General features: G+C 41.2%; 1 protein-coding gene across 10 annotated transcripts in view; it reads left to right on the plus strand.

Annotated features, from left to right (window-relative positions):
* Positions 1-12339, plus strand: part of LOC147799634 (uncharacterized) — a 79972-nt gene that overhangs the window by 61553 nt on the left and 6080 nt on the right. The gene's annotated exons all lie outside the window — the stretch shown is intronic.

Below are 12339 nucleotides of genomic sequence, written 5' to 3' on the forward strand. Positions count from 1 at the left end.
ACCGGCTCCAAAAGATATAAAGAAAACATAAGGTTTAATAAAACACTTTAAAAAATCTGTTGCTGCCATGTCATGCTGGTGCCACACACAAACGGAACAACAGACTTGCTTTTGGTCTTTAATGGGCTTTAAGATTATCCACAGTGGGTATTTAGAATTTTACTTTTACCTCTTCGTACTGTAGACGAGTTGTGGTTGGAATAAATCTATAATATGTACACTGTATGTAGAACTCAGCACTGCTTCCTCCTTCACTATTTTCCATTCAACATTTATGTATATATTCATTTGATAATCCTATAAATGGCCATGGACATGAATAAACGTGACGGAAGGTGCGAAGCACACGTCCACAGCAGGTGCATCTTCTAAATGTAAATACAGTACTCCTAACGCCCATGCGTTTGCTATCTTTTAAGGGGTACCATTGCTCGGGTCCATACATGGAACCAGCTTGATCGCCTATCAAGTGAGAAGTTGATTAGTTGAGATTTGAGAACCGGGACCCTGGCTGGCTAGCTCAAAGGGTCCGTTTGGCGCTTCCGGTATGACTGCCCGTCTCATTATGAGCAGTGGTCAGAACACCACGTGCATGCGTTACATAGTGCATGGGATTTCAGGTTGTGTGTGCATATCCACAGCACAGGCCTTGCCCACGATATCAGTAATAGACCAATTCATGTACATGTATGGTCTGGCTCTGGCTTAGAATGTTTAGTGTGGCAGACGATTTATGTTTAATTATTTTGCAAAAACAAATGTACACCTACATTCAACACGTGCGCTGTGGGCAAAGATCAATTACTTAGGTTCTTTTTTATCAAAGACCAAACTTCCGAAAGACACTCCGGCAATATACAAAAACTTTATATATTAATACACTATGATACAAAGGCTACTGTTGAAATGAGAGAGACTCCATAAAAAACTGGGAATAAATGGACTCACTGGACTGAAGCGACACTGTTGAATGGATTGTAATCTGCATGCACCCTGATGAAAGTCATTAATTAGATAACACACCTAATTAAATCATCACTAACTGGAACTGGGTGTTACAGGTACATGTAGCTGCAACTTGGAAAACTGGCAATTGTGGCTGAGTACAGTGAGCAGTGTTTAGTACGGTAAATAAGTACAAACCTTCTTATGGGTGCAATGGAAACTTGTACTAAATTCGCACACGAATCTTATATCGTACATGTAGCTATAAGGTCATTTTAAACACATTGACAACTTGACAAGGCTATACGGGTGGGGACAATGAAAAAAAAATCTGGGAACAACACGTGAATAGCAAAAGTAAAAAGGGAAGATTTCCATACACGCTACACTCACTTATTGGCCATTGGATAACGATAGCATGTCATTTAATGTCAAATTTAGGAAGGGAAATAGTGACACAATGTACATGTACTTCAAAAATAGATTTTTAACCTCACGAACCTGCCGATTATTAACAATGTAGCATACAGAACAACAAAAAAGTGTTTTCTCCATTCTTCCTCTAGTGTGAAACTTTCTCAAAGTTGAAAACCTAGTACTTATTTCTCCCGTTGAAATGCCCGTATTCCAAGAAACAAATCACGTGGCCTCAAACATTTAAAAATTACGTAAACGCATTATTTTCTACAGTGCAATGTACATATTGGAAATATTACAGTTCACTGGATCACTGACACCGTCTTAAGGCATATTGTCATGTAGGAATGTGAGCAGTCATACGTTCGTTGGCTTCAGCAGAGATCATTTTGCCGTGACAATATTACCAGCCATACTGAACAGTCGTTCTGACGGCACACTAGTCGCAGGGACGCACAGATAAAGTCTCGCCAACTTAGTAAGTGTTGGATACTGGTAGCCATTCAGTCTCCACCACTCAACTGGTCGTCGTCCGGCAACAATTTTCCATCGGCAGTGTACCTTTTCACCTCCTCCGACGCAATCCTTTCTGGTGACCTATTGGCTGGGGCGTCATCTTCATCCTCTTCTCCAAAAGCGTCGTGAAATAACGCAGCTGCACTCTTGAATTTTTTAAGCGGCGGTGTCGTTGAAGTGTCAGTTCTCTTATCAGCGCCTTCACCATTGCTCTTGGCAGGATCCGCTCCAAGATTTTGTTCTCCTTGTTCTTCTGTGATCAGCTGAGTAGCTAAACATTTAGCCATATGTTAAATGCCACCTTTCACAGCCGCCGCACCTGCTCCTTGAATGAACGGCAGGTGCTTATATCGTCCATCCAAAAAAACAGGCCATGAACAGAAACTGGCAAGTGTCGTTGTCAATATAGTAGCTTGTCAGCCTCTATACCATTGTTGCCTTTACCTGTCGAATCTCCAGAATGTCGTACTCTTTGTCTTCCAGCACCCCTTCGATATATCAAATAGCGGGAAGGATACCCGACACTGTAACGAAGGTCTCACCAGAGAATGATTCTGTGACCCGTTTTATTGGTCCAAGAATTGTCATTAGTGATTCCTCTGTAGCAACTTTGCGGTCTGATTAGTTCAGTTCTTTCTTTTTCGTGGCGACCAGCAAGTTGCAGATGGGCTGCTGTTGTTCCAGCATGTCATGGGTTGAACCCCATCTCGTGTCAACGTCTTGGATGAGTTTGTGAGATGGCAAATTGAATGCTTCCTGCTGCTCCGTTAGCATGTACTTGGCCTTGGATGAGCGCCTTACAAACTGGACCAATTTGGAACACCTTCCCAGTGCATTGTGAACGCTTCAGCAAGCCAAGCCTTTACGACAAGGTTCAAGGTGTGTCCAAAGCAGGGAACGTTCTAAACCATCATTACTTCACACACAGCCTTTATGTTTGATGCATTGTCAGTTACTTTTGCACTGATCTTGGTGATTGGGATTTAGCACTGATCCAAGATGTGGTCCAACGACGAGTGTGTTGTCATGTGGAGGAGGGAGTTCGGTGTTCTCGATAGTGTACCTTGCCATTTTCCAATCTGGTGAGATAAGATGCGCCGTCACACCAATGTATTGGTCTGAGGTTTGACTTGTCCACATGTCAGTGGTAATGGAGATGTATTTTGCCTCATTAAGCGCAGCAAAGACAATCTCTTCTTTCACCTTGTACAGTTTAGGCAACAATACCGAAGAAAACGTCTTCCGTGACGGCAGCTTGTAGCGTGGGTCAAACACCTGAAGCATGTCTTTGAAGCTCTGCTCCTCCACGGTATATACTGGTTTCATGCCACGGACAAAGTGTTTGGCCACTGCATCTGTGAGCTGCTTTTGCCGTTCTGAGGTCGATGCATATAGTGTCTCCGATCTAACCTGAGAAGTATGAAGTTAGGTTTTGAATAGACTCACATGTACTGTCAAGAAATGGCTACAATTTCCCGCAAGAATATGTACTTTGAATTTTGTTATTCAGTTTAAATTAGTTGATAAAGTGTATTTTTGCCATGTTTGACAGGTTTACAGTTTTACAAGTTTACATTTTACGTGTAGCCCGTTAGTAGTGAAAATAATACGTATATAGCATAGGCATTGCATTATTTGTACGACATAACAAGGGTTTCTAACATACCGAAGTAAAATGTTGGTGGACGAAAGTTAGTCATGAATTTGCCTGATTGATGGTTTATCCCCTTACAAAATTAAAAGCAAACTTACCAGGATAGCCTGTTGATGGAGTTCCTTTGATTGTGTCTCTGACACTTCTGAATCACCTGAGAGCTGTGTAGGCTTAGCCAATTCTTCATGTATATTCAGTCCAATCTTTTGCATGCCAGCCCCGCGCTTACGTTCCATATAAGGCCAAAGAGATGATCAAGTGGCCAAACGAAGCATTTTTGATTGGATGCCACATTCCCAAATTCCGAATGCTGTAGCCTACTACTTGATTGGAAGGCAAGTTGATGGAAACTGCACTGCCACGCTGCAAAGTGGAAACATGGACATGTACTGTACTATACATGTACATGTACAGAACAAGCCTTCACACCCGGGCATTGTGCAACAGTAAGTACACTGTAGTACACAATGTACATTTACAGCACTGTACATGTACATGAACATTTTAGTGTCAACACGCAGGCACGGTACTAGAACGAGGCCGGAGTGATAACTCGCACTCAGATCTGATGTTCTGAGTTGTCACTACAGGTGTGGTAGGCCTGCATTAGCGGTGACTTGGACTCGGATGGGATGTTTGGAGTCAGCTTTCTGACATGTCTGAAGGTGGAACCGCCAATAGTGGGTACCCGGTTCTCCACAAAAGCAGAGCCGCCAATTCTGAAATTTCTTTGGAACCGCGATTCCACTCGGAACTGGGAGTTCCGCACAAGCCTACCCATTTCAACAGCAGTGCAACCAAACCAAATGGCTCCACCAACACCACCCATTACAAAAGACACCAAACCCAAAGCTGCTAACGAGAGCAAGACTCCTATCCAGCTAGACATTCACAAAGAACTGACACATGGTGTGGTTGCGATTTCACTGGCTTTGATTTGGTTTGCCAGTAGCCCATAGGGCGCAAAGCGCTAAGTGAGCAACCCAAAGGGTGCAAAATGCTAAGCGAGCAAGCCAAAGGGCGCATAGCATTCAGCGAGCTGACCCGCTCACAAAAAAAAAGATTAAAAGAACTTTAACACCTCGTCCAATCGCGAGAGGGTGTTAACTTTTTACTTTTTAACCAAACCAAAATAACCCCACACCAAAGCACCTACCATTAAAAACAAAGTCCACACATGCTCCGCTACCCAACCAAAAACTTTACTTGTAACATTAAACAACCAAAAAGTATGCTCGCGATGATACCAGGCAAAGCCCCTAGTGCAGACATACTGAGTTTTTTTAACACGTTATCCAAGTTTTGCAGCTGTTTTTGGATCCAATTTTTAAAACCTGGTTTGGTTGGTGTAGGAGCGGGTGCTGGTGTTGGAGTTAGTGCGGGAGCTCCTACGGCTCTGATACCAGCTACGATAGAACTCATAATTGTTGAAATCACTAAACTAAAAGCCATCAATAAACCGGTACTTACATGTATGATTGTCACACCTTGTTCTCAAAACTGTGTACAGACTTTATCTCGTAGAGTCAGATCGTTGTCTAACACCGCTTGATCGTTTCTTTGATGCAATTGATTTGAGTTCTTAAGCAGTCGGTGTCTTTGATTATGACTTCTAGCCTACCTTGTCTTTCTCCCTCTAAATCTTTTACATGTAGGTGTTCTCTAATTTCTTGGTGGTCTTGCGTTTGGTCTAATTCGTTTTTGGTCTGTATTTTTTGTCTAACGCTTCCAACTTGCCTTGGTTTAATATAAGGGCTCCTTTTACCGTTTGTAACGATTTGTCTAATGCGGCGAGTTCTCTAAAGTTTAAGCCTTCTGTTTGCACCTCTCTGTCTTGGATAAGGTCTTCTATGATATCACTTACTCGATCTGCTTCTTGGGGAAGTTCTTGTGACAGGATTTTTTCAGTTACAACGGTAGCAAAGGTCGCTTGTGCTTGTGGATTTTTTTTCCATAATCACGAAAACCCAGTTTGTTTCGAATAAAATCTGCTCCGTTTTGGTAACTGGCTTCTTTGGCATTCTTAGCTATTGTATTTAGACTTGCAAATATGTGAGGTTTGCTTTTATCAGTTAGCAATACTTCACCATTACTACCGACAGATTTGTAAAACAGGCCTTTACCTTTACGATATTCAACATTTTCTTATTTAGGACTTGGTAGGTCAGTTATACCGGTAAGTTTAAAATATATAGAAATGGTCTACTTCAGGATTATTTATAAATATGTTTCTTCCTCGATTTAAGGTGTCTTCACTGAGATCTATTGTGGGAATGTGTTCTTCTGTGGTTTGTTGTATGGTATCAAAGCTGTTGTCCCATTCTAGTTCAGTGTCCAACTGTTCTGCTGGGTCTACGTGTTCTTCACCTGACTGATCAAACTCATCCATGGGTATTTTACCCCTTTGCTACCAACCGCTCTTGGGTTGCTGTCAAACCAGCTACAAACGCTGTCAGTTTTGCAATGTCTTCCAAACTCAATCGGTCTAGATCGGGTGTCTTCCATTTCAGTGGCAGTTTAATCAACATTGCGTATCTCGTGAAAATCATGCTCAGACTGCACTGTTGTAAAGCAAGTTGATGATATCGTTTGTGTTTATTGTCATCTTGTTTGTTGTTTTATAATACCACCTAGATAAAAAAATGTTATAAGTTTGTGGGTTTTTTAGTTGGTTTTAAATTACTCCATTTCCAAAATTTCTGGTTTATCGTTAGCTCTCTGTTTTGAAACTTGAGGTAGGGTTGCTATCTTACTCTCCTATACTGGTTTGTGCATTGCGCCCTGTGGGCTGTTTTTTAAAAAGCGTTGAACACCGAGTCCTGCTAATACCAACCAAGGATACCAGTTTAATGAGGGACTAGCATGACTAGCTGCTGTTGGCTGCTGTTGCTGCTCACTCGCTTTTTTTTCTTTCAACAACGCCAAGTTTTTCTCTTTCATTTTACGATTATGTTTGGCCAGTTTTCTACCTTGAGCATACCTGCTTCTATTTTTAACAGTTGTGCTGCTGTTCGCTTCACACTTGGGTCACACGAGCTAAGCTCAGCTGACTGCTCTGCTGGTTTGGTTCCTGTTTTGGTTCCGTTGCTCGTTTTTTGTTGAAATAAAGTTGTTTGGTCGTAATGAGTGCTCCAACTAGCGGGGAAGGTAACATCCATAGCTACATGTATATCAAACCTCTGTGAGAAAGGCACCCATGCTCTGACTGATGATGCGATCTCGCTCTGGATCTCTGCTCAACACTTTCTCTGAATCTAACATGATTTCGTAAGTCATAAACTTGACGGGTAGCGATACCCCAAGTAAACATGAGTTAAAAGACAACAGACTTTCACCCACCGTTGTGATGACTTCCCTGTCAAATTTGGCCAAATAACGTTGATACAGTCTTTCTTGTTCTGCAGGTGGTAGAATTTCTATTTCTTTGACTGAGTACTCCTTGCCAAGATACTGATTGGAATCACCCGATTGTGCTACTATCGCACAAAGTCAGTCTTTGTAGTTAACGGTTTGGGTATGGTTGAGTTGTGAGTTTTGCAAGCTCGCTGCACAAGCTTCTGGTTTGAAATCGTATTGAGGTCTTCCATTTTTAAAAGACGCAATAAGATGTTGCTTAATTTTGCTCAAACATTGCTCTAACACGTGACTGAGAAGGTTAGTTTTGTTATAAATTTTTTTTTCAAGCGTATGTATTCGCGGGTGTAATACACTAGTTCAAAAACTACTTTAACATATTGCAGTATAGCTACTTTTAATTTACCGTAACAAAAAACTCTTTGTTTTAAGATCTCCTATAGGTGGTTTACAACAAGTTACAACAAACACCAACTTGTGCTTTAACTTGTTCAATAACTACCTGAACATACATGTAGTTTTAAAAAGTCTTGCAGCATAGATACTTTTAATTTGCAGCAACACTTTAAAATCTTCTTACAAGTTGTTGCAAGTTCTCTGTATAGCTACCCAACAACAAACACCAACTCACAGGTGGATCGGTTTTTAACACCAACTTGGAAAATTTCACTTCTCTCAAATGTCTCCTTAACCAAGAACGTTGTTGACAATGTCGTTTTCTTCTAACACTTGGTCAAAGCTGACTCCAGCCTTGAAATAGAACAACACCACCCAAGACTTGTTTTCTCTGTAGTCTTTCAACACCTAGTTATATTTCTGCGTCAACAACCAACACGAGTGGTGATAGTGCCTGCTCAAAAATGCTGTCCTTCTGAGAGCACAAGTACTGTTATTTTACTACTCTTCGATATTTGACTTGCTGTTCGAAACTGCAGTTGTCAATCAAAACAGCTTGTTAATTCCCTCAAAGGCATCGCGAAACAGATCGATCGCTTCGTGGAACCCAAGATTTTCTCGATCGATGTCACAGAGATACACATTGGGATCAGTAAACACTCAACGTCTTTTGAGATACGTTTTATTTTTAAAAACCATGGGACAGATGATCTTCAAAAAACCTTGATAACTGGTTTCAAGCATGTCCAACACCCACTTGGTTTTACCCGAGTTCGTTTTGCCAATGTTTAAACTTTGCAAACTCTACAAAAACTTCCAAAAACTCTGACAGAATACAACTCAGTAACTCAAATTTTAAAATTTCCATCTGCGATCGTGAGTTGAGCAACCATGATGAGAATCACTTACATCGTCAGTTCGCCCAAGGTTTCTGCTTCTCGAATCATTTGTATCATAATTCCACCTGAGTCGCCTACTCTGCGTCCACGTGGCTAGCTAGCTTCGTTCCAGTGTTGGTATTTGTACAGTCCTTGCGAATAAAGTTGGTTGGGTTGCCTTCTGCGGTTAGTGATGTGTTGGTTGAAAAAACTTTGGTTTTTTTTTACCTTCTTTGAAAAGGATGAACTCGCCTTTCAAGCTTCTAACTGGTTGGTCAATGACCATGTTCCAGAGGGTATCTGATTTGTTATATTCTCCAACAAGTGCATTCAAAAAGAAAAAGCTTCAGAGCAAACCTTTAAAAATTGGGATGAAGCGTTGATGGTATACAGTGAAATCACTGGTACCAACCACTTGGGACTTCCACCAGAACCCACGTCGAGTGATTTTTACGCACCAAACGACGATCAAAAAGAAAGTGAGCTCGTGTTTGTGTCAGGTGGAAGTGCCCTTTTGGGTTATCTCGTTTATCGATACTGGCGAAAGGTAGTTTAGTGGGGTCTTGTGACTTCAACCTTTTTCCCTCTTTTTAAAAGAGAGAGATTCAAGAGCAAACGAAGGTCAAAGAAGTTTAGCTGAAAGAGGTTTACTACAGCGTTAGAGGTTATTGGAAAGGAGAGGGAGCTGTGAGACTTTAACACGAGAAAACCGGTGTCGATAAGAGCGTAGTAAGAGCCTCGTTAGCGAAACAAGCCATTTGGTAAATTTATCTACCTGCTCTGGGGTACATACCTAGACTGTGAACTTTACAAACATAGTTTGCTAAACCCAATGACACGCACCAAATGGACATGTTGTATTTGCCCTGGGATCGTGTGCAATGACGTACTTACAAATACACATTAATGGTGGTTGACATGGCTTCTAGATATTAGAAGCAGACCTTTTACAGCAGATGCTGTAAAATAAATTTATGACAAATCTCTATTAAAGTTCCCTCGCCAAGAACAAGTAGACTCTGCTTTGGAATTTAAAGGCAAGTTAAAAAAAAATGCTCTTCAGGAAGGGCATCCAAGTGCTAGTAGGTGAGCCGGGGGTTCATCGATCGCAAGGGATTGTAGAAGGGATCGCAAGAAATGTTAAATCCAAGTGAGCAAAATGTGGAATGGGTTACAAGGTTGCCCCGACGCGTGAAAGCTCTAAACAAAGAAAAACCCAGTTGATCCGAGAACGAGCAAGGAAGTGAGCTAAGTCCTTTGGAAGTGATTAAGCTAGATCGAGTAAAACAGTTGGCAGCTGTACCCTAGAGAGCAGAGTGGGTAGAGCTTCCCCCAGATGCCCTGGTCTGATGCTTGTATTACCCAGGTACATGTAAACAAGAAGGTGTTGAGATATATCAGATCGATAAGCATACGAGTCAGTTCAAACAGATTAACAGTAAAACGTAACAACGGGTCCAACGCCGTATTACCTGACTGACAGGCCCAAGCGTTCTTTTGTGCAAGAAGAGCTTCAAGTGGTACCCAAAGACACTGCATTACTGCCTGGTTCTGCTGAGGCTTGAGTTTGAGTTGTGAGTGAGTGCAGTGAGCGAGTTGTTCTGTAGTGATCATAGGTATCTATCCCGTTGGACAAAATGTATCGCTTGGTATTTAGGGGATCTTTGTCTGATTTAATCAGTCGCTGCTCGTTAATGATTTTAGATTTGTTAAAGAGACAGTCTTTGTAAGATTTGTGGGTTAGGTCTCTATCGGTAACAAGTTTAGTGACCCCTTTTGGCTTTCTTGAGCACGTGCTAGCTGCGCTCGCTAGCTGCGCTCGCCTGTTAAAATTGAATACTTCTTGGGCCAGATACAGACAACTTCTGATAAACTTGCCCACCAAATTCGTCTTAAAATTTCCCAATGACTTTTTTGTTTGCTTGGCTTGCGAGTGGATGAGCTTTTGGGTAGTTGCTCAAGTTGGTCTTGGATCTGCACTAGATCCTTATAGAGATCGTTAATTTGTAACTCATACACCAAACTTTCGGTATCAGTATAAAGTAGCCCCACACGGTCACCATAACGAGCTTTCAACGTGTTGTAATAAAATTAAACATTAACATCTTTGACAAATTGAAGATCATGGATGTTCACTCCACAGTAGATCGGCTTATTAAGCACCACTTTTGTTTTAAAAGTTCCACATAACACATGTTGCATTCTGGAAATGGCCTCACGCTTTTAAAACGCGAATAGCCCACAGCCTTTTAAAACTCGGTTTAGCCGGCAGCCTCTTACATTTCTCAGCATCGTTGTTGTGGTCCCTGATCAGCTTGGCGCTACAACGTTTACGTACATTCTCCATTGTTTTACCCAAAACTGCATTGTTGGCCAATTTAAAAAAGTCTTTTTCAAAGCTTGCGTTGCTTGCGTGCGCAGCTTGGTATTTTTAGCAATATAGCTTTTCATCCAAGCTGGTTATCTAAATCTTAACACGCGGTGTACTTTTTTTATCTTCAGCCCAGTTGTAAGTACATGTAGAGCTGCAAAATGCAATAGTGCAAAACATATTTTTCTTTTGTTGCGAGCGTCGCTATTAACCTGTTACAGCTTTTGTATTTTTTGTAGAGTAATTTCTTTTGATAATCGCTATAACTTTTTATAGGTACACCTTGTATAACCAGGTTTTCTGGCCCAAGGGGGGTAATCGTTGTGAGAATCATGTACATGTAGCACTTGTGGGTACTGGAGATCCACCTCGAGCATGTACCTGTAGTAATCATCGGTTGCTAAATTTAAGATGTGCTCGCTTGTATAGCGCTCTACATGTAGGTATTTTATCCATTTAAAATTTGCCAAATGTAGCGGCTGAGACATAGCACACCTATAGAATTTGTTTGCATCGGGACAGGCAATGTACACGTAGGTGGATGGTTTTATACCTGGGTCAAAATCTTCAATAAATCCATTGTTTGCTTTGCATAGCGTTCACTTCCCACACTAGAGATGCCACCGCATTTGGCATGTTCAAAAAAAGCAAATGAACATCAGGGTCTGTAATTAACTCGAGCTGTTCACCGGTGTGTTTTCACAAGGCATCCCAAAAAAATCCAGGAGCTGTGTAATAGTTGGCAGGATCGAAACCATAGTTTTTATAAGACATGTCTCTAAAGTTTTGAAACACATCTGCCAAAAGCAAGTTCTCTGTTTTGACATAAAGATTGTGATAGTCACAGAGGGTTTTACAGTTCAAAGCTTTGCCAGACTTGTTGTTCCTGGGTGTATTCTAATTTACTGATGCTATTTTGTAAAGCTTTGCCAGACTTGTTCTTGGGTGTATTCTGATTCACTGACGCTATTTTGTAAAGCTTTGCCAGACTTGTTGTGTTTGGGTGTATTCTAATTTACTGATGCTATTTTGTAAAGCTTTGCCAGACTTGTTGTGTTTGGGTGTATTCTGATTCGCTGACGCTATTTTGTAAAGCTTTGCCAGACTTGTTGTGTTTGGGTGTATTCTGATTCGCTGACGCTATTTTGTAAAGCTTTGCCAGACTTGTTGTGTTTGGGTGTATTATGATTTGCTGACGCTATTTTGTAAAGCTTTGCCAGACTTGTTGTGTTTGGGTGTATTCTGATTTGCTGACGCTATTTTGTAAAGCTTTGCCAGACTTGTTGGTGTTGAGTATATTCTGATTCACTGACGCTATAAGAAGCACTCAGGGTGGTAGCAGCGTCTCGTTAAACTTTTCAAACGAGTCCATGCATTCGTAGAGACAGATCCCTTTTGCAAAAGAAGCAGGCTTTGCTCACCACACACTTGCGCTTGGGTCCGTTTGAGTTTTGAGTTTGAGTTTTTTGACACGCTTTTACAAGCCCATAAAATGAAACTAGTTTATAAATCGAAACTGGCCTAGAGAAAACGAGACATACTTTTCGATGTTTTGGGGAATGCAAAAGATCTTGTCAGTTTGTTCGTTACCTTGAAATAGGCTTGCACCTTGCATAATGAGATGCGCGTCGTAATTTTCTATTCAAGATCCAGATCCCGTGTGAAACAAAAAGAGCTTACATGGGTATACATTTACATGTATGTACATGTACCATATGTAGAGGTTGACAGTAAAATTATTCTATGAAGGAGTCTTACACCAAACAAGTGTACACATACATGTACGTGTATGTGGCTTGTACGTACAT

This window comes from Acanthaster planci, linkage group LG03 (assembly GCF_054643075.1).
Source record: "Acanthaster planci isolate LZ-2023a linkage group LG03, COTS_SCS, whole genome shotgun sequence".
NCBI classification, from domain to species: Eukaryota; Metazoa; Echinodermata; class Asteroidea; order Valvatida; family Acanthasteridae; genus Acanthaster; species Acanthaster planci.